Genomic DNA, 26731 nt, shown 5'->3' on the forward strand with positions numbered 1-26731 from the left:
TATCAATTATTGTGGAAAATCATGCAAAACATTTCCATATTAGCTATATATTTTAAAGAAAGAAAAAGAAAATGTGAAAATTATAATTTAATTTCAATTCACAGTTCACAAGTCTCTCTGTATAAGTTCAACTCTCTAAGTAGCTCTCTGATAACATTTTTTCATCTTGAGTCTTTTAGAATTATTTTAGATAATTTTATTGATTGGAGAAGCTAAGTTTTTCACAGTTGATCATCATTAAAACATTGCTGTTACTGTGAACAATAATCTACTTCTCAATTTATTTTGCATCAGTTCATATAGGTTTTCCTATTTTTAAAATGACAGTATCATCTTAATCATTTTTCACAGAACAATAGTAATCCATCACAAGCATATGCTAGAATTAATTCACTTATTTAAGTAATTTATTTCCTCTGTAAATCTGGTCAATCTATATTTTTGTAAATAATTATCCATTTCATTTAGGTTATCAGATTTATTGGCATGTAGCTGAGCAAAATTCCTAATTATTGCTCTAATTTTCTCTTCAGTGGTGTAAAGGTCACCATTTTCATTTTAAATATTAACACTGATTTTTTTCCCTTTTTCTAATCAAATTAACTAAAGGTTTCTCTATTTTTTTTCCCATAAAACCAACTCAGCTTTATTTATGAGTTCAATAATTTTATTACTTATAATTTTGTTAATCTCCCCTTTTATTTTCAGAATTTCAAATTTGGTATTTAATTGAGGTTTTTAATTTGTTCTTTTTCTAGCTTTTATAATTGCATGCCCAATTCACTGATCTTCTCTATTTTATGCAGGTAAGCATCTAGACATATGAAATTTCCCCTAAGAACTGCTTCATCTACAACCCATAAATTCTGGTATGTTGTCTAATTATTGTCATTCTCTTGAATGAAGTTATCAATTGTGAGTATGATTTGTTGTTTCACTTATTCATTCTTTAGGATTAGATTATTTAGTTTCCAATTAATTTTTGTCTATTTTTCCCTGGCCCTTTATTACTTTTATTGCATCATGATTTGAAAAAAGATGCAATTACTGTTTCTGTCTTTCTGCATTTGATTTTGAGGTTTTTATGCCCTAATATATGGTCAATATTTTTGTAAGTTCCATGTACTGCCAAAAAAAAATGTATATTTCTTTCAGTCTCTATTTAATCTTCTCCAAAGGTCTATCACACCAAACTTTTCTAAAATTCTATTTACATCCTTTACTTCTTTCTTATTTGTGGTTCTATTTATCTATATCTAGCAAGATTGAGAATGCCCACTAGTAGAGTTTTTCTGTCTATTTCTTCTTGCAGCTCTCTTAACTTTTCCTCTAGGAACTTGAGTGCTATTCTACATGATGTATATATATATATATATATATATATATATATATATATATATATATAATATATATATATATATCAATATTGGTATAACTTCGTACCCTTTATCAAGATCAGAGCTCTGTTTGCTTTTTTTGCTCATTTTAAAAGTTGAGTTCTGCTCTTAGGGCAAAGGGGAGATTGTCCAAGTTTCTTCTATGGAAGACAATGGCTTTCTCTCCATCTTATTTTCTTGTTGTTTTTTTTTCTCTTTTTGATCTTCTTATGACAAGTGTATTTTGCTTCCAATCACTGTCTCTTGTAATATATCCTACCTATTGGATAAATTACATTTTTCTATATAACTGTGTGTATGTGGGTACATACACAGTACTGATTCTTCTTTCAACCAATTCTGATGAATGTGTAGTTCAAAGTTTACCAGATGTTCCCCCCCTCCCCCATTTCCCTTCTATTCTAAAATATCTTCATTACATTTCTCTTTTATGTGAGAAAAATTTCCCCATTATACCTCTCCATTACCCCTTCTCTTAGAATATCTCTCTGTCATCTTCATTTTTATTTTTTAATATCATTTCAATATAATGGTCTCACATTCCTGCTCTCTCTATAGGTAAACTCTTTTTTACTCCCTCGTTAATGATAAAGATTGATATTATGTGTATCATCTTCCTACACTGGAATGTAAATAGATTAACTTTATTGAGACTCTTCTGATTACTTTTTCATGTTTACCTTTTGATGCTTCTTCTGAGTCTTATATTTAAATATCAAATTTTCTATTTAGCTCTTCTCTTTTCTTCTGGAATGATTGATGTCTATTCTGTCATTAAATATCCATTTTCCCCTGGAGGATTATATTCAGTTTTTCTGGAGTGGTTATTCTTGGTTTTTATCCTAATTCTTTTGTCTTCCAGAATATCATACTTCTAGCCCACCACTCTATTAAGATGGAAGCCTCTAAATCCTTTTGATCCTAACTATGCCTTTATATTTGATTTTTTTTCTGATTAATATGTTTTCTCTAACTTGAAAGCTCTAGATTCTGACCATAATATTCTTGGGAGTTTTTATTCAGAAGATGATTGGTAGATTCTTACCCTCTGGATCTAAGATACCAGGTCAGTTTTCCTTGATACTTTCTAAAAATATGCTTGGGCTCTTTCTTTGTGTATCAATTTCAGGTAACACTATAATTCTTAAATTATCTTTTCTCAATGTTTTCCAGGTCACTTGTTTTTCCAGTGATATTTTCCAGTTTCTTCTAGTATTTTCCCCATTCTTTTGACTTTATTTTATTCTTTATGTGTCATGGAATTATTAGCTTTCATTTGCTCAATCTTAATTTTAATAATTTTTTTTCTTAGAATTTATACATCTTTTCCTATTATACTAAATTTGTTTTTTTAAGGAATATTTTTCTCCAGTGATTTTTTTTTTTGGTACTTTTTTTTTCTCTTGGCTTATTTTGCTTTTATAACTGTTCTCTTCAGTGATTTTTGCACCTCTTTTGCCATTATCCCAGTTCTGCTTTTAACATATTATAACAGTTTGTTGTGCCTCTTTTATCTACATGCTAATTCTATTTTTTTAAAACAAATTTCTGACATCATTCTTATTTCTTTTCCTAATTTTTCCCCATCACTTATCTCTTTCTTCAATTTCTCCAGGAATTCTTGTGAGGCTTGTATTCAATTACCAATTTTCTTTGAGTCTTTTCATAATATTTTCTTAACTTTCATTTTCCCTGCCATTATAGTAGCTTTCTTATGGCCAAATTATTTGTTGTTATTTGTAAATTATCCAATTTATTTCTTGACTTTGAATTTTATGTTGTAGTTGAGCTTTATTTATTTTTGGATAAGGAGTCCCTGTCCCAAGTTTTAGGCTTTTTCCTGGAACTATTTTTAGCACTAGTTCTGGGAACCTCTGCAAGTTTTCAATTTCTTTTTCTCTTCTTATTGTTTAGGTAACATTTGTAATACAATATTGAATAATAGTGATTATAATGGTCATCATTGTTTCTGTCTTTGTAAGTTTTTAATCCTTCCAAACTGTGTGATCCTAGGACAGGTATGGTTACTTTTCTCCTGATTTCCACTCTGTTCTTTACACAGAGATGGTCTTTTGTCCTCTGCAGTCACAACTACTAATGCTCTCTTTAATCTGAAATATAAGTAGAGCCCTTGTTTTCTTGTGACTAATCTCTCCCTGGAATTGCAATGCAATTGGGCAATAGAGTTGTCAGTCAGTATTACCTATAACCAGTGACATCACAGGGACCCCTTTGATCTTTCTGATCAGTTGTTCCTTTTCCTTATTATGTCTAAGGGAAAAGCTCCAAAAGCTGCTATTGGCTACTGTGCATCTGTGAAGTGTGTGGGCTTCAGTCAGGCTTCCACTCAAGAGTCACAAATTTCCCTTGCAAACCTCCTAAGATTTCTTTGCACAGGAAAATTTTGACCTTTTTGACCCTGCTATTCTAGATTTTTATTTGAGGTATTATTTTGGACTTGTTTGTATGGGAATTATGAGGGAGTTCAGCTGGGTTGCTGCTAATCTGACATATTGGCTCCCTTAAAAAAAATCAAATGTCACAACGCAGAAATCTTATCTCTAAGTAATTTTTAAAAATGGTCAGGACCATATGATTTTTCATTATTAATTAGCTAAGTCAATCTCAAATATTTGTCAATAAATAATGAATAATCAAAAGTCTACCTGATAAGAAATTGGTAAGTTATTTTGGGAAAAAGCTCTTGAGTTTTCAGTATGTTAATTATTTCACAGCCTATATTTATAGAGTGGTTTTATGTTTACACAGTGTTTTACATACATTATCTCATTTTATCCTTACTGCATATCTATGAGGTCGGTAATGTAAATATTACTATCCTCATTTTAATAATGAGAAAATTGAAGCTCAGAGAGGTTAAATGCTTTGCTTAGGTTCACACAGTTAAAAAAGGATAGGGATGTGAAAGAAATCTAGTTCTTCTGACTCCAATTCTTTTTTTTTTTTTTTTCAATATACCAGCCTTTATACCATGGTTGCCATTTTTTTTTTCATGTGGGTAGAGATATTCTATAAATCAGCTATCAAAAAATCTCAGAGTCACTAACAAAAAATTCTCTGCCATGATCGAAATAAAATTTAAAATGTGGTCACTATTATCAATCAACACCAGTTGAAGTCAGGGGGAATTTCACAAAAAAGGATTTACTGAGAGAGTAGATCAAAAATAAGGTGTAACTTTGTAATAACAAATCATTTCTCAATATTAAGGTTCATTCACCTTTAACATGCAAAATCCCTGGGAAGAATGTGATCAAAATTAAAGCACAGAAGCAAGTAGATGTGCATGTTAAAAACATTTGAAGCCAAGGAGTTGCTTGAGCTTTCTGACATTTAAAAAATCTTTTTTTTTTTTCCCCATAAAAATTTCTTCCCTTTAAGTGTAGCTCTTTGCTTGAAAGATCATTTCCTTTCTACAATTTATTGTAGCCTGTTTTTCTTCATGGGCCACACTGCCTGAAACTTCTCTTGTCCAAAGGCGGCTGGCTTTCTCCAGTCATTTACTTATATTTTCTCTTCTACTGGCCCCTTCCACTCTCAGTACTACCGCTCCGTAGACTTTGCAGCTGACTAGAAATAAAGGAGACCATTAATGACTCTAACAACTTTTTGAGTTTCATAAGATTATAACCCATTTGAAACTACCCCTGAGTGAACACTCTGAAGGTAATAGAATAAGAAACACAAAAGAGATAGAGGAACAATTTGCCCATACAAACATGGAAGCTAGGGAATGGGATGTAGTGTGCTTCCAATGTTCCAACCAGCACACATAATAATGATCATATATGGCAGTCATGGTACATAATTACCCTCCGGCAGGAAAACAAAGTGAAATACCACTTAGGCATTCATTTTTGAATGAAAGCTCAGTCCTAGTTCAGCATCTTAAATTATTACCTATTCTGATACCAAGTCTAAAAGGGACATTTTGTTTTTGTTTCACAGCATGACAAACCTTAAATTATTTGTGACCAGAAATGTCCCCTCAGAGTCTCACTTTTTTATTGGAAGCAAGGAGGCAATAGTTATTCATGCTTTGAATAATCATATTATACGTGATAATTGAAAGAATTCAGGGAAATAGAGGTAAAAAAACCATAGGTTGTGTATAGTATACACACACATACACACATAGGTTTTATAGATATAGCATATACTAGCATAAGTACATATATGTGTACATATACATATATACATAGTATGGGCATGAGGAAGTGTTGGAATCTTTACAAACTGCTAACTTATTAGAGTTGGTAGATTATTGATCTGATCTTACAAGAAGATGTTTTGGGCCAGAACCTGAAACAAGGTACTAAGTAGAACTAATTGATACAATGCTTGTGTTCACACTAGTACTCATTGGAGTTCACAAGTATGGGAGACTCACAAAGTAAACTCTGTAACTTTGTGAATTCACACCTCCCTTGAAGCTCTTAGGGCCAGAGAGCACTATGGGAGAAAACCCATAATCCCTCTCTCTGGTATATAAGAAGAAAGCAGAGGCCCAGTGGGGAGAATTCAGTCAAATTACATAGAGAGGGGAGCATCAAGTCAGAAGCAGCCACGAGTCGGAGTTGAGCTAGAGCCAGGAGAGAATTACTTCGGAAGGCAAGAGAGACAGATTCATCACTGTGCTGGCTGGAGGCTGAAGGAGCAGAGGCAAAAGACAAAGATGCAGGAGCTCTCAGAACCGAGCAGAAAGATAGGTCTCTAAGGAATCTAGCTATCCAGCCCAAGGAAAGAGACAAGATTTGGAAGGAGAAATAAACATTTGTATTTTTACCAGCTGGCTGCATTTGGGGTTATTATTGATCTGAACTGACACTAAGGCTGCCTCCAGAAAACCTCCCTGAGAAACCAGCCTTCTCCCAGAGAGAACTATTATTATTATATATTTTAAAGAAGAAAAAAAAAAAAAAACCACCACATTTTGGCACCCTGAACGTGGGACTGATTCAGATCCTGATTCCAGTGGAAAAGCCTCTGATCCTGATCCAGTGGAAAAGACTCTTCAACCCAGAAATTAGGGTGAGTACAACAAAGAAATTTTGTTAAAAGAGTTAAAGTAGAATTTCAGCTAAGATGGGACAGATGTTTCTGTTCAAGGAAAATGTTTAGAGAGCATTGTCAAAATTATGGAAAGCCAAGGTTTAATTATAATTTTAAAGTAGATCACTGAACTTTTAGAAATTGTTAAGTGCATATGTCTTTGGTTATCTACAGAAAAGGAATTGGATTTAGATGAGTGGAAATTAATAGGAGAAAAACTGGGTGAATATTACAGATCTAATTCAAACTCAATGCAGTGGACATTAGAAGGAGAGGATCTTTGTCAATTCTGCAATAAAAATGCAATTTTCAAAGACATAATTAATACATACAATTTAATACAACTGGTTATAAGAAGTTATTTAAGTGTTAGAATGAAGAAAAAGAAAGCGCAGGAGGGAGAAGTGCCAACTTTACTAGGTGAAAAGGAGGACGAATCAGATGAGAATGGAGTTAATTACAATTCTGAGTATGATACTTCACAGCAGGAAGAATTAGGTCATTCCACATCTCATCACCCTCCCCCCTCAATTAATCCTTCCTGGGTGGAGGAAGAAGGGGGAGGGAGAGAGGCAGAAACACAATCAGAGTCTCCTGTAAAGCAGAATATTACAAGATTAGAAAAGGCATTAATTAAGGCAAAAAATTAAGGAGAAAATATATCTGATTTTATAAATGCATATCCTGTTATTGAAAAGCTTGATTCTTTAGGTCAAAAAGAGAGAAGATACACTCCTTTTAATTTGGAAAAAATTAAAGATTTGAAAATGATTGCCCTCTTTATGGAGTTACATCCTCTTATGTGAAGATGTTACTAGATAATTTGTCTTATGAAATCTTAACCCCAAATGATTGGAAATCCATAGCTAAGACATGTCTAGAACCGGGACAAAATTTATTGTGGCTTTTGGAGTTTCATGAATTATGTAGGATTCAAGCCCAATGCAACAGGCAAAAGGAGCTACTGGACAAATCACTTTTGACCAACTAGCTGGTGAAGGTCAGTATACAGAGAGTTCAGAACAGATTTATTATCCCATAACAGTGTATGAGCAAATTTCTAAGGCTGCAATAAAAGCTTGGAATTCTCTCCTTGGACAAAAAGATGGAAGTAAAGCTTTTACAAAAATAGAGCAAGATCCCAATGAACCTTTTGCAGATTTTGTGGGACGTTTGCAAACAGCTGTAATAAGAACCATTGGAGACAATGGCAGCAACAGAAATAATGACCAGACATTTGGCTAAAGAAAATGCCAATGAGGTTTACAAAAGAATTATATGGGGGCTAGACAAAGATGCTCCTTTAGAGGAGATCATAAGATGCTGTGCCACAGTGGGCACAAATGCTTATTATACCCAAACTATGATGAATATGGGAAGACAAGGTCCCTCTTGGCAGGGGAATTCTAGAGAAATTCATCAATGTTTTCAGTGTGGAAAAGTTGGACATCTAAGAGCCCAATGTAGATACAGAGATGCAATGAGAAGACAGGGTGAGAGAATAAAACCCAAAACCCCATGTCCAAAATGTAACTGAGGCTTTCACTGGGCCTCTGAATGTAGATTGACTCAGAGGAATGAGAGGCAGGGCCCAGCTCCAAAGTATCAATCAAAGGACAGGTGGAGCATGATAGCAGCTGAGGTTACACCCAGAGAGACTTTAGAAATTCAGAACTCTGATGTCATCAACCACCAGAAAAGCAATCAGGATTACAGTTGGGGAGAATACAGACCTTTTAAGACAACAAGGCAATATCCAGTGCAAACAGCTCCAATGTAATTACCAGATGATGAGGAGAAATCCCAAATGTGGTAAATAGAAGGTAATTAGATAGGTTAACTGCTTGGGGAAGAGGGTCTGCTTGTATTTCCACAGGTGGAGAAGGAATCAGATGGCTGACAATGAGACTGTTAAAAGAAATTTAAAATCTTCAGCTTTCAATTACTGAAAAACCAGCAACAATCATTGGATTTCCTGAGATGAAATAGAAAAAGAGAAAAACTTCAAAAGCATCTGATACTGAAAGAGCATGGCTGACAATGAGACTGTTAAAAGAACTTTTAAAAATCTTCAGGAATCATTGGATTTCCTAACACAAGATGGGACTGTTTTAGTTTTTGAAAAACCAGCAAGAATCATTGCATTCCTTGAGATGAAAAATTGTTTATGAGACTATTGCAGTACTTCAGAGCTTACAGGAACTATTGGATTCCTGGCACATGAACTAATGGACAATGGATTCCTTTTGGACTATTTCTAGGATTTATGGACATGTGTAAATTTCCATGTTGATTCATGTTATTTGTTACATTACTACTAGCCTGTGTTATATTGCTAATTATTATACATAATTATGTAAATTATGTATAATGCCTCCCATATTGATGGATTTACGTATACCATGTATATCTGTTTCAAGTTCTGGCCCATATTGATGGATTTATGTGTACCTGTTTCAAGTGAGCCCCTTCAGAAACCCACTAATCTGATTTGATTTCCTATTTCCTTTGGTGTTTTCATCTCTCTTCCTGAGATGTCAGGGAAGAAGTGATCACTTTTCTTGGGGGGCTCTCACCTCCTTGAGAAGTCAGGGAGGTCATGACCACCCTATGTTCTAAAACAAAAGAAAGGGGGAGATGTTGGAATCTTTACAAACTGCTAGCTCATTAGAATTGATAGATTATTGATCTGATCTTACAAGAAGATGTTTTGGGCCAGAACCTGAAACAAGGTACTAAGTAGAACTAATTGATACAATGCTTGTGTTTACACCTTTACTCAAGTAAAGTACACAAGTATGGGAGATTCACAAAGTAAACTGTGTAACTTTGTGAATTCACACCTCCCTTGAAGCTCTTAGGGCCAGAGAGCACTCTGGGAGAAAACTCATAATCCCTCTCTCTGGTATATAAGAAGAAAGCAGAGGCCCAGTGGGGAGAATTCAGTCAAATTACATAGAGAGGGGAGCATCAAGTCAGAAGCAGCCACGAGTCGGAGTTGAGCTAGAGCCAGGAGAGAATTACTTCGGAAGGCAAAAGAGACAGATTCATCTTTGTCCTGGCTGGAGGCTGAAGGGAGAAGAGGCAAAAGACAAAGATGCAGGAGCTCTCAGAACAGAGCAGAGAGACAGGCCTCTAAGGAATCTAGCTATCCGGGCCCAAGGAAAGAGACAAGATTTGGAAGGAGAAATAAACATTTGTATTTTTACCAGCTGGCTGCATTTGGGGTAATTATTGATCTGAACTGACACTAAGGCTGCTTCCAGAAAACCTCCCCGAGAAACCTACCTTCTCCCAGAGAGAACCATTATTATTATATATTTTAAAGAAGAAAAAGAACACCACAAGGAGGAATCAATAAAACTTTCCAGATGGATTAGATGTAGTATTTCACAAATAACAAAAAGACCACTATCACAAATTTTCAGAATAAATAAAGGAGAGAAAAATGTGGGAACATTGGAAAGTTAGACAGAGGCTAGTTACGAAGGATTTAAAAAACTAAACACAAGACTTTATGTTTAATGTTGTTGGTAATTGAGCAACACTGGATTTCACTGAAGGGAAGAAAACATAGATCTTCATTTTAGCAAGATCTGAATCTTGGGACAGTACCTACCTATACACAGAGGAGCAGAGTCCCACTTTCACATAATATACAAAGTAATTAAAAAGGTTGGAGAATGAGTAAATATCCAAAAAAATCAATTTGACCATAAAAGCTCACTACAGTGTGTAAAAAGATTAAAGAAAAAAAACTTGGAAAAATACAACAATGTGACAATAGCTATAAAAAGAGTCAAAGACAAATGCTAATTGTTTCCAAGGCCAACAAGAATTAGTGGAAAAGTTAAAGAAAGAGTAGTGAAGAAAAATTTGGAAAAGAATTGATAGAAATGCAATAAAATTATGAAGAGAATTAACCACTTAGTATGAGACACAAAAATAATGAAAGAAAAGACATGTAAAAAAATAGGATTTGCCTCCCTTCAAAGGAGGCACAAGAATTCATGGAAAAGAACTTCTTTTTGTTTCCTAATTAAAATATTTATTTATTTAAAACTAAATGCAAAATTTAAAAACAAATCACAATAGAAAAAGAAAGACAGAAAATGAAAAAAAAAAAAAAAAAGGAACAAAACCTTGTCATGTATCAAGCAGAATATCAGGGAGGATTCAATATGTAATAACAAAATTTCCTTTTCAAGAAAGCATATGTAATAATAAAAGAGATTATATTCATGACTTCCATCTTTTCTTTGCTTCCTTGTAGGTTTTTCTTTTGTCTCTGCTGTGTACTTTTCCTTTACTCTATTTTTTTGCCTTTTATCTGATATTAATGATTACTAGTACTATATTTTTTCTCATAAATTCTTGTCTTGATCTTTGTTTTAGGATTTATATATGTTTCTTATTTCCTATCCTTGACAATATTTCTATTTTAATTCTACTTCTCAATTTGCCGTGCTATTACTTAACCTTGCCCCACCCATGCCTCCCTCTCTTCTCCTCTGCTCTTTCCATCTCTCTTAATCCTACTCCCATTAATCTAAATATCTTTCTGTAGCCCTTATTATATGCCCCCTTTCCCTAATTCTTTAATGCTTTTCCATTAATTTGTACACCTTGTCCCACTACCATAAATCTGCACACCCTGCTGCATTCTATCTTATGCTATTCCCTGCTCTGTTATTTCTTTATAAAGGGTGCTATACCCTTCATGGTATATATAATATACACACATATGTGTGTGTGTTGTTCCTTATGTAATCCATTCCCACTATGAGTAGGTTTTCAGAACTACCAGCCCTTCTTCCCCCTCTAATGTCTCTGTGTCACTTCTACTCATGCACTTCATTTCTATAAACATAATGACTATTTTTTATCTTTTCTTATATAGTTTTGCTTTTTAGAGTCAGATCATACTCAGTTCTACCCCAAACTTTCTTTTGAGCTACCCAATTAATGATGTCAATATTAAACAAATGGTATGTATTTCCATTTTAAAACATATTTGTAACCTTGTTGAGTCCCTTGAAATTAATCTTTGATGTTGGTTCTTATCTGTTAAATTTTCTATTAAATTTGGGTTTGGTTGAGGGAAAGTCCTGAAAATCTGCAAGTTCACTGAATATCTTTTTGTTGTTGTTATTATTCAATATTGCGGTAGTTTTGCTGGGTATGATAATTTTGGTCACAGGCCTAGGTCTTTTCATATTTTTGTAGTTGATATATATATATATATATATCATATATATATATATATCATATATATTATTCTATTACCTATAGTCTTTTATTATAGCTGCTGTTAAATGTTGTACAATTTTAATTATAGCAATAGCATATTTGAATTTTTTTTGGTTTGTGTAGAGGGCCAAGTGTACTTGAAACAAGTAATCTTACAATAAGGTGTTAACTCAGTGCAATTGAGATAATGATACTCTAGTTTTCATGTACTTGGTATAGTTCTACAAGATTGACACCTATGATGATGTACTTGTAATCGAATATATAAGGACTAAGAGACTTGGGAGGGAAGACAAACTTAGCGATAGAGAAGACAGAGAACTGGAGGCTAGAGGCTGGAAGCTGGAGGCTGGAAGCCAGAGGCCGGAAGCCAGAGGCCAGAGGCCACAGGATAGACTAGAAGATAAAAGACCCTCATAGTGGCTCTCTTGTCTCCTTCACTTCTCCACTAAGCTCAAGGCCTGTCTGAAGGTCCCCAGAAAGCTAGCCTGGCCCCAGGCGAAGGAGACAAACTGTGAAGGAGATAATAAAGACTTTGGATTTTATTCCTGACTATTCTTGTGGTGATTATTCTGCCAAGGCCCATTTGGAGGACTTTCAGAGAACTAGCCTGGACATTAAAGGTTTGTGTCTTGTAAAATGTCTCTTTAAATTGGGGTTTTCAAAATTTACCAATAATATATCTGTGTGTTTTCCACATGAAATCTCTTTGAGGTTGTGATTGGTGGAATTTTTTTCTATTTCTACTTTCTTCTAGTGTTTTATCATTCCAGGACAATTTTCTTGAATTATTTCTTTAAAAATGGAATTGACCAAATGAAAAAAGAGATCCATAAACTTGTTGGAGAAAATAATTCCTAAAAAAATTAGAATTATACAAGTGGAAGCTAATATTCCATGAAATATCAAAAATGAATAAAATAAAGTAAAACGTAGAGATGGAATATTATATCCTAGAAGGTAAAAATGCTCCAATTACCTACCCAGCAAAATTGAGTATAATCCTTTAAAGGCAAAAATGAATATTAGATGAAGGAGAGGACTTTCAAGTATTTCCGATGAAAAGACCAGAGCTTGTTAGAAAAAAATGACTTTCAAATTCAAGCCTCAAGAAAAATATGAAAAGGTAATCTTAAAAGAGAATCATAAGGAACTCAATAAGTCCCTCAAGACTCAACTGTTTACTCAACTGTTTCTATATGGGAAGGAGATACTATATCACTTCTAAGAACTTTTTCATTACTTTGACAGTTGTAAATGAGGGCATAGAAGTGAATTGATTATTTTAGGATGATGTTTTAAAAATGGATATGTGAGAAAGTCAGATGTTCTATGAGAAAGGCAAGGGAAAGAAAGAATGTGGAAAATTATAAAAAAATGAAAGGAAGAGCTTTTAGCTTGAAAGAGAAACTGGTGGGGGAGGAAATACCTCAACATCATTCACATCTAAATTGGTGCAAAGAAGGATTTAAAAAATAGGAAAAAAATCTCCATAAATGTTAAAAAATAAAAAAATATGTAGATTAATATATAAATATATAAAATATAAATTATAATTATTTACATAAATTATAATATAAATTATATAATATAGATACAAATTTATATAAATTATAACAATTTAATTATAAATTATAACATTTATAAATTAAATTATAAATTTAATATAAATTTATTAAATTTATTTAATATAAATATAAATTGAATTATATTAATATACAAATTAAAATTAATACATTATATTAATTTACGTAAATTAAAATATAAATTAAATTAATTTAATATAAATTAAAACAACTCTGAGATCCACTTTGCATCTATCAGATTATCATGACAAAAAAAAGGAAAATAGACAAATGCTAAAGTGGATGTGGAAAAGTTGGGACACTAATGCATTCTTGATAGAGTTGGGGACTACTTCAACCATTCTGGAGAAGAATTTGGAATGATATTCAAAGAGCTATGAAATGGCCTACCCTTTGATCTCATAATGACACTACCCAAAGGAATCAAAGAAAAGGGAAAAGAATCTGTTTGTACAAAATCATTTGTAACAACTTTTTGTGATGGTAAAGAATAAATTATGGTATATTACTGTCATAGAATACTATTGTTGTATAAGAAATGATTCTCAGAACAATTTCAAAAACTATCTAGGAAGTCTTATATGAACTGATATAAAGTGAAGTGAGCAAAATCAGGAAAATATTGTATACCATATACAACATTATATGATGATCAAATGTTAAAAACTTAGCTACTCTGTTGAAGACAATGATGCAGGAGAGCTGCAAAGGACTCTGGATAAAAAATACTATATACTTCCAGAAAGAGAACTCATAAACCCTGAACACTGATAGAGGTATCTTTTTTAACTTTATTTTTCCTCTTTCATTTTTTTAAACTACTTTTTGGTTATATATATATATATATATATATATATATATACATATATATAGTGGAGATATAACTTGGATGACCACAATTATTACATTGTTTGCCTTTTCAAGGTAGAAAGAGATACAGTAGAGAAGAAAAAAATTGTGACTCAAAATTTTAAAAATGACTATTAAATTGAGAAATATTAATAAACTGAATAAAATATATTTTTCAAAAGATCATTTCTGAAATCAGAAGCTAGATAATTAAGAAAAGAAGGAAAGTAAAGTAAGTGGAACTACAGATTTTTGCAGGAGAGAAAATATAGAATAGTAGTGATATCAAGTGAAGATTTTTTTTTTTTTACAGAGTGACATGACTATGTTTGAAGACAGAAGACATAAGAAGATAGAGAAAGTAGATAGAGAAAGAGTACATAGAGAATATAGATAAAAAGGATGAGAAAATAACTTGAGGAAAAAGATTGGAATGAACTTTTTTATTCAGTTTGAGTGATTTGCTTTGTCAAGAAGAATGACACCCTCTTCCCATGAGATAGGAGTGAATTAGATATTGGGGGAGTGTATCTGAGTGATGTGAAATGAGGAAGAATTAAGACAAAAGACATAGCCAGTCCATCCTAAAACAATAATGAATGTATTTAGTAAGGAAAAAAGGTTGTTTTTAGTGTTTGTTGAGCGGTATCTGTATAGATGGATAAAAGATAGATATATATATGTGTGTGTATATGTGTGTGCATACACACACACACACACACACACATATATATATATATATATACACATTACACATATATGTATATTTATTTATGGTTGTCTATGTTTGCAGGGAAGACTGGGAGTTTTTTTTTCATTACTTAATATATATATCAGGAAGGCAAGGCAGGCTTTGCTTTTGAAAGATTTGTATTATGAGGATAGAAAGGGGGCTAAGTACGTAGGCTACATCTTATTTCCTAAGGTTATCTCTTTTCATGGATCAGCTCCATTTGCCAATAATTCAGAGAATATCTTTATGTTTAATTGAGAGAGCCATCCTAAGTTAGTTATTCTTCACAGATGGTTTTGATTTCTTATTTACACTTTGGCATCAAAAGTCTTTTCTTAGGTATCATCAATACTCTCATGGCAGAATATCATTATATTAGGGATCAATTATAACTTTAAATCATAGCAGACTAAAGACTCATCAAATCAGAAGTTCTATGTATATCATGGAACAGTATCCCAGAATAATGAGCAACACATCCATAAAAAACAAATCTAAGAGAAACAATCTACTTAAGTGACATTAATATGAACACCTCCAAAGACTTTATCAGGAATTTAAATAGAAGTATTTCATTATTGAGGTAAAAGCCCATTCATTTGATAGGACTTGTTTAGACATTAAGTCCAAACACAATTTGATGTTGATTCTATATTCACTGTGGCATGGTGTTGTGAAGGGTTCTATACTTATGATTTCATTGACAATGGAAATTCCTGTGTAGAAATTTTTCACTGTTGCATATTAACAGCTTATATATATTTTATAGTTTTAGAAAAATTTGTTAGAGGCCTTGAAAGATTAAGTGATTTGACTATGGTGACACAGTTAATATGGATCAAAAGTAGATCTTAAAACTTAACAAGCAACATAATTTAGTGTGATCAGCCATGGATCTGGAGAAGATACGGGTTCAGATCCTAGGTAATTATATTTTATGAACTCTTAAACTCCTTTCCATTTCTAAATCTATTATTCTTTCATTAGATACTCTAATAAAAAATCTGAAAGTCAATTGATGATTACTTCAAAGGTAATTAATTTTTTTAAAAGACAGTAAGGATTTACTATATATAGGCTAATGTAGCCTTTACATTTTATTTTTATTTTTAATTTTTTTACACAATTACCTACACACAAATGTAATTCCTACTTCACCTTTCATCTAATTTTTAGAGATGACATTAACAAGGAATGATGGCAACTTTATCATGGGCCCAAATCCACATTTCCCAAATAAATTATACAGGTAAAGTAATGAATTTAGCAGCATAGAGTCCATCTTTGTACAGGAGAGAAGTCACATCTATATTTAGCAGGTCCCACTGCTGTGCCACATGGATGCAGCGATGCTGCAAAGCAAGTGGCTATAGATGGAGTCAAGAGAAATAATGTGGAACTGAGGAGTTAACTAGGACCAACACATTCTCAGGGATATGCAGTTCCATGAGGACAAGGGATGTTCCATGGAATTAAATTAATTTAATTAATAGAATATGACTAATTAGAGCAAGTCTTGCCCCCGCCATGAAAAAGGCTCATTGGTGGGAATATATTTTAGTCTTAAACAGACTGGAGAAATATATATTTTTAAGAGGAAGAAACTCCATAACACAAATGAACAAAACAGACTTCAGAAGAAATAGCCTTGCACCAGTAGGATGCAACAAATGCTTAAAATAATCAAAGGCAAGCAATTGAGATATAAAGACTTAGATGGATGATCTCTATGAGAGCGATGTAGCATTCGTTCTGGTGAGGGATGAATAGAAGCCTTTGTCCTGAGAGAGAGGGAGCATGGTGCAACCCTCCAGTGAGGGCTGCCTAGCAACTAGCCCATCTAGCCAGGGCAATGCAGAAGCCAGGCTCTTTAGTAAGCAAGTGCAGCTATTAATTTAATTAGTAGAGGCAGCGTAGCATGAATCATTTTGGTGCAACAGCAAAAATTTTTAATGGACATTTTAAAATTGTAACCTTGAATGGGTGCATTCTAGGCAACTTCCCACTTAGGATGGTCCGAAGGAAATTATCATTTAAGAAGTAATAGATTCTGCTTTATAGTCTCCTATATTATGAGGCTATGAGTAGATGGTATTGTCTTTAGGAATTACAAGGGATCGTAAATATATTTTCATCTTTCCAGTTTGGTTCTGACCTCTCACTTAACTCTCCAATTGCTATGGATAAGGAGACTAGATTGATTTTTTTTTTTGTCTTTTAAATGGTAGGTACTTATTATATACTTATCAAATTGAATTAAAACTGACATTTATATGGCACTTTATGGTTTGTGAAGCATTTTAGAGGGAGATGTGTGTATACATATATTAAAAAGCAAGTCGATATAAGTGTGTTGTACCTATCTACCTATCATCCAACTCATTCTGTCTTCACAAGAATCATGGGAAGTTAGTGCCACGATATATTATCTTCCTTTTAAAGATGAGAAAACTGAGGCTGAGTGAAGATCTGCTTTGTGTCACATGGCTAGTAAACTTCTCAAGCAAGATTTGAACTTCATTATTATTTTTTCTTTGACTCACCAAATACCTGGCTCAATCTCAGAAACATAGTTGGCTCATAATAAATGCTTGTTGAATGAATGAATAAACAAATGACCTGGTTAAAATAAGAAGATTTAAGTGCTGGTAATTACGTGTCTCAAAAATTAGTAAGAAGAGAGTAGAAAATGTTTGAACTCCTCTAAAAAAGGGGGATTTTAGGAGGCAGCTAGTTAATGCAGTGGATAGAGAAGTCAGGAGGACCTGAATTCAAATCTGATCTCAGACACTTAACATTTCCTGGCTATGTGACCCTGGGCTAGTCACTTAACCCAAATTGTCTCAGGAAAAAAAGCTATTTTACTTTTTTTCTTTTTACTTCCTGCTAAAAGTAAACATATTTTTGCATTTTTCTGACTCTCCACTGTGGATATTATTAATTTCTATTTTCTGGAAGCATGGGACTAGAAATTAGTCTTATATGATTTTTGGGTGCTGAATTTGAACAAAGTCATGCATGATCATGTTTAGAAAAGCACAAGATCAGAGGAAGGGCAAAAGGAGGATAGGTGTCACACATCTTGAGGCTCAATAAACTTTCACTCTGCTTTTATATTTTCCAAAGAGAAAATGATCTTGCACATTTTGGGGATAATAAAACATTTAATTGTAGTTGAAAGTGAAGAAAAATGGAGGGCCACAAAGTTGGTGTGAGACTATCAGAACAAGACAAAAAATTTTGCAGGAAAAGCAGCATATGTGATTTCAATAGAGGCCATATGATGATAAAAAGAGATGCACCAGTGACCAAGTGAGTATGAAGTACAGCTGATGAACAATCTGTGTGTGACATTGGTATCCATGAAAAGATATGTAGAAGATACTGGGTTGAACCATAGTAGTATATTTACAAAACTGATAAAAGTAACACAAAATAAACAGAGGGAAATGCTGTAAATGCTGCATAAAGGAAGTATCCCAGATTAATGTTATCACAAATCCAACAAAGAATTAAAGTCTGTAGAGTTAACTCTGAATTTGGATTTATGCATGAAAGTTTATGTATTTTTTTCCCTTGGATAAAAATGATAATGCAGAAAAGGATAATGGAGGGGGGAAAGGGAATACAAAATACAATATAGTTTAGACATTGCAGCATACAATATCATATATGTTTGGATTTTTTTTTAGAAAGGTATCAATTGTATGCTTCTGGATATTATTTTTCTTTTCTTTTTTTTTTTTAAATGTGGTTTAAAGTCTGTTTACATGTCACATCAAATACTTCAATTGCAGAAGACATACTTAGGGTGAGTGAATAATTTCTGTCAAGAAATATCAATTTGATCCATCTTTTCTTTGCTAACTGCTACTGTCTCTGAGTAGCCATGCTTTATCAGGTGGAATAGTCTTTTGCAAAAAGTCTCATAGAATTCTCTACCAGAACATCAGTCTTTAAATGAAACAGTGGTTATTTATCACTCAGAGATGATAAATAATCCCTAAGTGAATACTGCTTTACATCTTTTTTCTTTTGAAGAAAAAAAAAAAAACAGATAAACTTTAAGACGATAAGTGAAAATCTCTCTCTCTCTCTCTCTCTCTCTCTCTCTCTTTTTTTTTTTTTTCTGCTGTATAGATCAGTGAAAAGAGAAAGGACATCTAATTTTTAGGTTTATAATCATTATTTTTATTATCACTATTACCTTTGTCACCTGCTACTTGTTCTTCCCCTTCACCTATTGCTCCCTTTCCCTTCTTCTTCTTCCTTTATACCTACATTTTGAACTTCTACAGTTTGTAACAAATTACTGAACATACAAAGAACAGATTACGCTAAAAACAATCCTTTGTAATCCTTCCTCAGTCTTTTCTGAATACATTCTGCTGTAATCCCCAGTCTAGGATGCACAAATAAATAAATTTCATTTTCTTAGTGGTTAGCACGCTGTTCCCTAAGACTTTGATATACTCTCTCTACTGGATTTCCACAAGGCTTACTCTCTTGATTGTCACTTTTTTTAACAGCTTGAATTTGCTCATACTCCTAAATTAATGTTTAAATATCGGTTTGTAATAGTTGTTGTTCAGTTGTTGCAGTTGGTTTTTATTCTTTATGATTCTATGTTTGGAGTTTTCTTGGCAAATATATTTCTTGGCAAAAAAAATTCTTGGAAAATCTTGGCAAATGGTAGATTACCATTTTCTTTTCCAATTCATTTTACAACTGACTTATCCAGAGTTATGCAGTAAGTGTCTGAGGCTGGATTTAAACTCAAGAATTTGTAGTTCTGATTACATACCCAGCTGTCTATTTACAATGCCTCTTTGCCACCTAATTAATTATTGGTATATATGTATATATGTAAAGTAGCCTGAAAAAACAACAGAGAAAAAAAATGATGCAAGAATTAGATTGTGGCTACTTCCTACTCATGAGTACTCTATTTTCTCCTCTGTAGGTGTTCCAGAACCAGAAATAAATTCCTTGAACACTTTGGAGTCTTATAATACCTAGATTCCTTTATGTCTCAGGTCAGGCTCAAGTTCCTATAGAAAGCGTCCCATGATCCTCCCAGTAGACAACGTGCACTCTCTCCTTCCCTCCTTCCTTCTCTCTCTTTCTTTTTCTCTCTGTCTCTGTTCCTTTCCTCTCTCTTTCTCTCTCTATTTTGCTTTCTTCTCTCTATGTCTGTATCTCTCTCTGTCTCTTAGTTTCTGTCTGTGTGTCTCTCTCTGTTGTCATATATATATATATTTATTTGGTTCATCTTAAATCCATTAGTAGCATAGAAGCTCTCTGACATCCGAAATTGTGAGTTTGTGTTTGTATCTCACGTTAATTTGGAGAGACATATCACCTAGTTAGTTGCATGGTGATGGATATATTAGTCAAAGATATTAACAAATCACATTTCTTAAGAAATAACCATCTTTTTTTCATCAACACTATAAAAATATTCATTATTTTAAAATTTTTGATATTCTTTGAATACATCATACCTTGAGCCTCACAACAAGCTTTTGATGGAGTTACTACAGATGTCACAAACTTCATTTTACATAAGAGGAAATTACTGAGATTAAGAGTATCAATGACCTGTCAATGATCATACCTTTAATAAGAACCAGAGGAAATTTTTGAACACAGCTTTTCTTGACTCCAAATTTAGCATATTCTTCACTGTATTGCATGACCCTTCTAAAGTTACGTATTCTTGAAAAATAGCAATGTATATATTTGATGGTTTATGTAATTTATAAGATTCTCAAAATACATTTACATGCATTCCAAGGATAAATATATTTCAGACATATTATATATTGAATGAAAAAAAAAAGATGATTTTTTGAGGGGTGGGGATTAGGGGGAAGGCCAATGAAAATGGGAAATTAGGAGAAAGCATGTGATGCTTTCACAAAAAATCTATGTGTGTATATATATATACACATACATATATATATATATCAGTGGTAGGAAGGAAAACATTGCCTCTTCCTACTATTCATGGGAAAAGACACAAACTGTGTTAGGAGATAACACCTTTTACATTAGGGAAATGTAACACTTTCTTCTACCTTTGAATTGGATGACTTCCTGATAACCAGAGTTTAACAATTCCATGAGTTTAGTTAATGTCATCAGTGTATTAGTGAGATTCTTTGGTCCTCAAAATGTGAAATAACTGGAAGGCATTTTCTTGAAAATGACTGGATAAAGTGAGAGGTACCTTTTATCTGAGCTTTGACCTTGAAATATTTCATCATAATACTAGACCAACAGATAGAAGCCCACATTACAAAATGACATTAGAGGTGTCAAAGAGCATCTATATGCTTTCATAATTTGTGCTATTAACTTGATAGTATAAAGATTTCACCTTGAACCCTTCAAAGCCATTTTCAAATTACTCTTTTTATCCTTACAAAAGCATTTAGATATAGAAAAATGTCTAAAATTGGAAAGCAGATTATAGTAAATTTCAAAAAATTAAACTATATTGGACCAAAAAAGGAAGTAAACTGTTCAAATCACCTATGTATTTTGGAACTAATTTATAATGAGAGAACACATTCCCTAAATTATACCATACATTTAATTACCCCAACTGTATATAATATATAAACATACATGCATATGTATTATAGATGTATGCATGTATATATGTATGTGTGTGACATATACCTTAGTAAGAATGAAATATTATAGAACGCTCTAAGTCAGGTTCCGAATTGAATATATACAAGTGATATGGGTAAATCACATTTGTAGACTGCATTGTTTTTAATAATTTCAACTTACTAACTTTCATAAAGTCTGTATTTCTAACATCAATGTTTTCTTACATTACTACATGGCTGCAAATCATAAGCGTATGATAAAGATTGTCTCCTTAGCACTGATTCCTCCCAAAAAAGTAATAAAAGCATAGTTTATATGACCAGAATTCAAAATTTTAATAGCCAGGACACATGGAAAAACTGTCACATAACATCATCTATTACATATATAATTGTAAAAGGATGTGGGCCAAAAGACAAAGATGATGTGACAATGATGAAGATGATAATGATGTAGAATAAAAGTGAGTAAAACTAGATTTACTAATGCAATGATATTTTGGGATATCCATATGTTTACATTAGGCAAATATTAAAAATTCATTAGAGAGATCTTTGGACAAATTGTGGAACAATGAGAATATGTATTGCATTGAATGAACAAGTATTTGAGGGTTGCTGATCTTTTGAAAGAGCTAACTTTTTAATTAAATTAGGTGATTTTTGGTGGTCAATTTTTGGTTATGTAAAGAAATTATCATTATTATGCAAATTCAATCATTCAGTGTGTTTGTGATTTCTTCAATGTGGCTACTTCATATTGAAGATAATAAAAGTTGGCAAGCCTTAGTTTAAAAATTTGGTTCTAAGTGTGGGTTACAGTCTATATAATGGAGCAAGGCGGAATGCTATGTACAGGAAAGAACTAATAAGTCAATACAGTTAGAAAGTAGTGTATTCTGATAGTTTTCTCTTTGTCAATCTCATGTCAACAAAGATGTGGATATAATGTTGAACACAACTTGTAATTAAAATGATTTATTCAAGAACTGAGCCCAGTTAAATATTATTAATATATTTTATTATATTCATATACTTTATCATCTCTCCATAGGATGGCCATTGTTACTAGCCTATTATTATTATTCTGTTATTATTTTGTGTGTTTCTATTTCATATATGTGTGTTTTTATCTTTTCTTTTTATCTTTTCAGTAATCAAGTTTAATAAAATATAATAAATATCAAATTCAGTGTTTCATGCTCCAAAATGCTATGAAAAAACCCCAAAACTATGCAAATAATATATAAGCTCTGGCAGGCCCAACAAAGCTTGAAATAGATTGGATTATGTTTCTGTTCTCTAGGATCACCATAACTAAGTTCTGAGAGTTTTAGATTGACTTTGAGTGAGGTATAGTACAGCAATAGTCTCTCCTGGTGTCTATTTTCTAAGTGTACTGAGTCTGTACATGGACTGTGTTTGTAAAGTAAATGACTATTCTTGTGAAGTCACCAAACTTTGAAATAGTAGACTAACTACAATATTTTAAAAAAATAATATAATCTAAAAAAGATAAAAAAATTTGTCATTTTATTAATTTGTTAACTATGTAAATATCTTTGTTCTTATGCTAAAGGTTCACAAACCAGGGTTTTCATGCCAGTCCATGGAATTTCCAAAATAAGAAACCTTTATGAAAATGATCTCCTTAGTCCTAATCAAAAGCTTATGTGGTAAGAGTATTAACATTGATTAATCATTGATTAATTCATTTTTAAAGAGGACAAATGACATCTTAACTTGTGTGTGAATGGAATTACGTGCTGCAAAAGTGCACAAAATCCTCAGTCTCATTCCTTCTTCCAGAGTCATTGAAATCCAGTGGAAAGACAAAAGTCAATGTGATTGGCAGTGGTCTGGGATACAGTCAATGTCCTCCATGTCTTTGGTGTCTGATAACTTCTAAGCATTCCACAGCACCTGCTTCAGCTGCCATTACTGCTGTTGGAACAAATGAGAAGTCTTTAGATGCTTAGGATAGACATACTCTAACTCACTGATAGGTTTGAGTATCCATTACCTTCAACATGGTTCAGGCTATCTGGCTGGCTGGTTTTTACCAAGGCTAGTTTACATACTGCAGCTAAGATTAATTAGTTATTGTGAGGAAGTCTAAATCCCAGAGGACTTTTATTTTCTTTCTTTTTATTTTTTTTTTTTGACAAAGGGATTACAGGTATTAAATCCTTCTATTGGGGTCTACTGCCAAATTATTTTATTTGTTCTGTCATAGAATAATAAAAGAATGGAATATGTCTCCATTAATAATGTCTAATGACTTACACATGGTGCTCTAAATAAGAAAAAAGTGATTGGGTAATTCTATGAAAAACAATAAAGAAAATGTCTTTTTTTTCTACTTCTAGTCACGTATTATATTAAGGTTGAAAAGCTATCCAAAGAAAGAGACTGAGATGTTATAATGTGTGAATTATAGATTCTCGAAAGTGAAATAAGACATAGTATTTAGAGATCTCCAAGGCAACTAATATGGCTTGTGCTAATTTATTTGTGTCAAATAACTGTCATGACAATCAAGACTTAAACCTCGATTCAAAATTTCAACACTTTCAAACCTCAAGAATCTGTATTTTCATAGTTATTGTTATTGCTTTCAAAAATGTCCTTACTATTCTTCTAGAACTTGTTAAATGGTCTTTCTAGGCTTCCAAGATTGAAAAGTTTATCTTTAAAATAAAGCAGTGTTATACCTTATTTAAAGTTAATTAAGTTTGTTTTAATATTAGCAACATAAAATCTATCACTTGGAAACTTTCCACCTTGGTAGAACCAGTCAGAATTTGAGCCCTTCTTGAATATACTCCCATGAAGCACCCAAGGATGACTACAGTGGGTGGTTTTAAAAATGTCATTTATTTAAGGAACATGCTGGTGAATTGAATTTAAGTGAGGGAGCCCAATGGAAAGATAGAGATCAGGATATATAATGGGAGATCTTGGTCTTTTTAAGGCAAGGTCTTTCCAGGGTTTCAGTTTGTCTGAGGCAACATCCACTCAGTAATTTAAGGGTTCTACATGATCTCCCATGTTAGATTACACATCCTTCCCCTTAAATACTCTCTCTTCTATCAAACAGACATGCTTGTGGTTTCCCATGCATGCCAATATAAATTTAACTTGTATGACTTTATATAGGTTGTAACAAATAGAGAATATTCCCTCTCCTCTTTTCTGCCTTTTGAAATTCCCAACTCCCTATAAAGATCATTTTATTTAAGAGTCTTTCCTGAAAGTTACAAAATAGCCCCCTTGAAATTAGTTCTCATTTTTGGATGTTTTATGTCATAACATCTCTTCTCTCAGTAGCATTTAAATATCTTGAAGGCAAGTGCCATGTTAAATGAATCTATGAAATAATTAAAAATATTAAATGACTAGTATGTTCAAAGCACTGAGCTAAGTAAATGCTGGATTATGAATAAAAAAAATCAAGAAAATCCCTCATCTTGATGGCCTCAAATTTTAATGGAGAGAGCATATATTCAAGGTTTTAGCTGCTGGTTAGATGGAAAGCCCCCATGGTTCTTAGGATAAAAAGGCAAAGCATATAATAATATATATTCTTTAATTATATTTTCACTGATAAAATCATATCTTTAATTTTTGCTGAATTATTTGATGGTGCAAAAGAATATGATTGTAATTTTGACAACTGAAAAGGTAAAGCCATTACAACTTCATAGGTTATATGATATATATATATATATAATTTATATATAAATATTCTATGAAAAGAATATATATATGTACATATATATTCATCATAGAAGGTCAAATCTCCAAAACATTTGCTCTCTTAGACAATGGCTGTTGGGGCAAGAAAAATAACAGGTTGGTGGTGTAGGGAATACTCAGATTTCTAGGACTCTTCACTTTAATTTTTTCAATGGTGATGGTTACTGGTGAAGGTTATGGAAGAAATTTTATTGGGTTTCTTTTCCATGTTGCTTCCTTCAAATATGGTTTTGTGGACTAGACTGGAAGCATTAATAGTGATCAGAGAGGGGAATAGCAAACATCTCTACTATTTAACAAATATTTATTGATAGATAACAATACTATTTACTAGAATTTATCAGAAAATTATCAAATAACTTTTTCCTTCTGAATCAAGATAAAATTGAGCCATTATTCTAGTAATTTTTTTAAAAAAAATTGTTCTTATTTTGTCCTTGGACAAAAGAAAAGATGGAAGACTCTAACATCATTGTTCAATAATACTTGCATCATATAAATAATCCCTCAAAAATTCAAGGCAATATATATATATATGTCAAATATAATCCTCACCTTATTTAGTCTGGGCAATTATGTGGTACAATAAATAATATCCAGCCTGAAGTCAGAGAGACTTTTCTTTCTGAGTTCAAATCTAGCCTCAGACACTTACTAGCTACATGATACTGGACAAGTCATTTAACTCTATTTTCTTCAATTCTTCATTTATTAATTGAACTAGAGAAGAAAATGGCAAACCATTCCAGAATATTTGCCAAAAAAACCTCAAATGAGGTCACGGGAGTCAGTTTTTAAATTAAAGCTTTTTATTTTCAAAACAAACGCATGGATAATTCTTCAACATTAACCCTTGTAAAATCTTGTGCTCCAATTTTTCTCTCCTTCCCTCACTCTATCCCCTAGATGGCAAGTAGTTCAATATATATCAAACATGATAGAATGAAAAGTTAAAACCAATATATGGATACATATTTATACAATTATCGTGCTGCTTAAAACAAATCAAAGCAAAAAGGAAAAAAAAATTAGAAAAAAAAATTAAAGCAAACAAACCAAAAAAAAAAAAAGAGTGAAAAGGCTATGTTGTGATCCACACTCAATCCCCACAGTCTCTCTCTGGGTGCTGATGACTCTCTCCATCACAAGGCCATGGAACTGATCTGAATCACCTTGCTGTTGGCAAGAGTTTCATCCATAAGAATTAATCATTGTATAATCTCATTACTGCCATCTACAATTCTGGTTCTGCTCACTTCACTTAGCTTTAGTTCATATAAGACTTTCCATGCCTCTCTGAAATCATCCTGCTCGTCGTTTCTTACAGAACAATAATATTCCATAACATTCATATACCATAATTTATTCAGCCATTCTCCAACTGATGGGTATCCACTTAGTTTCTAGTTTCTTGTCACTACAAAAAGGGCTGCCACAAAAAAAATAATGTAAAATTAATAT

This window comes from Antechinus flavipes, chromosome 6 (genome assembly GCF_016432865.1).
Source record: "Antechinus flavipes isolate AdamAnt ecotype Samford, QLD, Australia chromosome 6, AdamAnt_v2, whole genome shotgun sequence".
Classification (NCBI taxonomy): domain Eukaryota; kingdom Metazoa; phylum Chordata; class Mammalia; order Dasyuromorphia; family Dasyuridae; genus Antechinus; species Antechinus flavipes.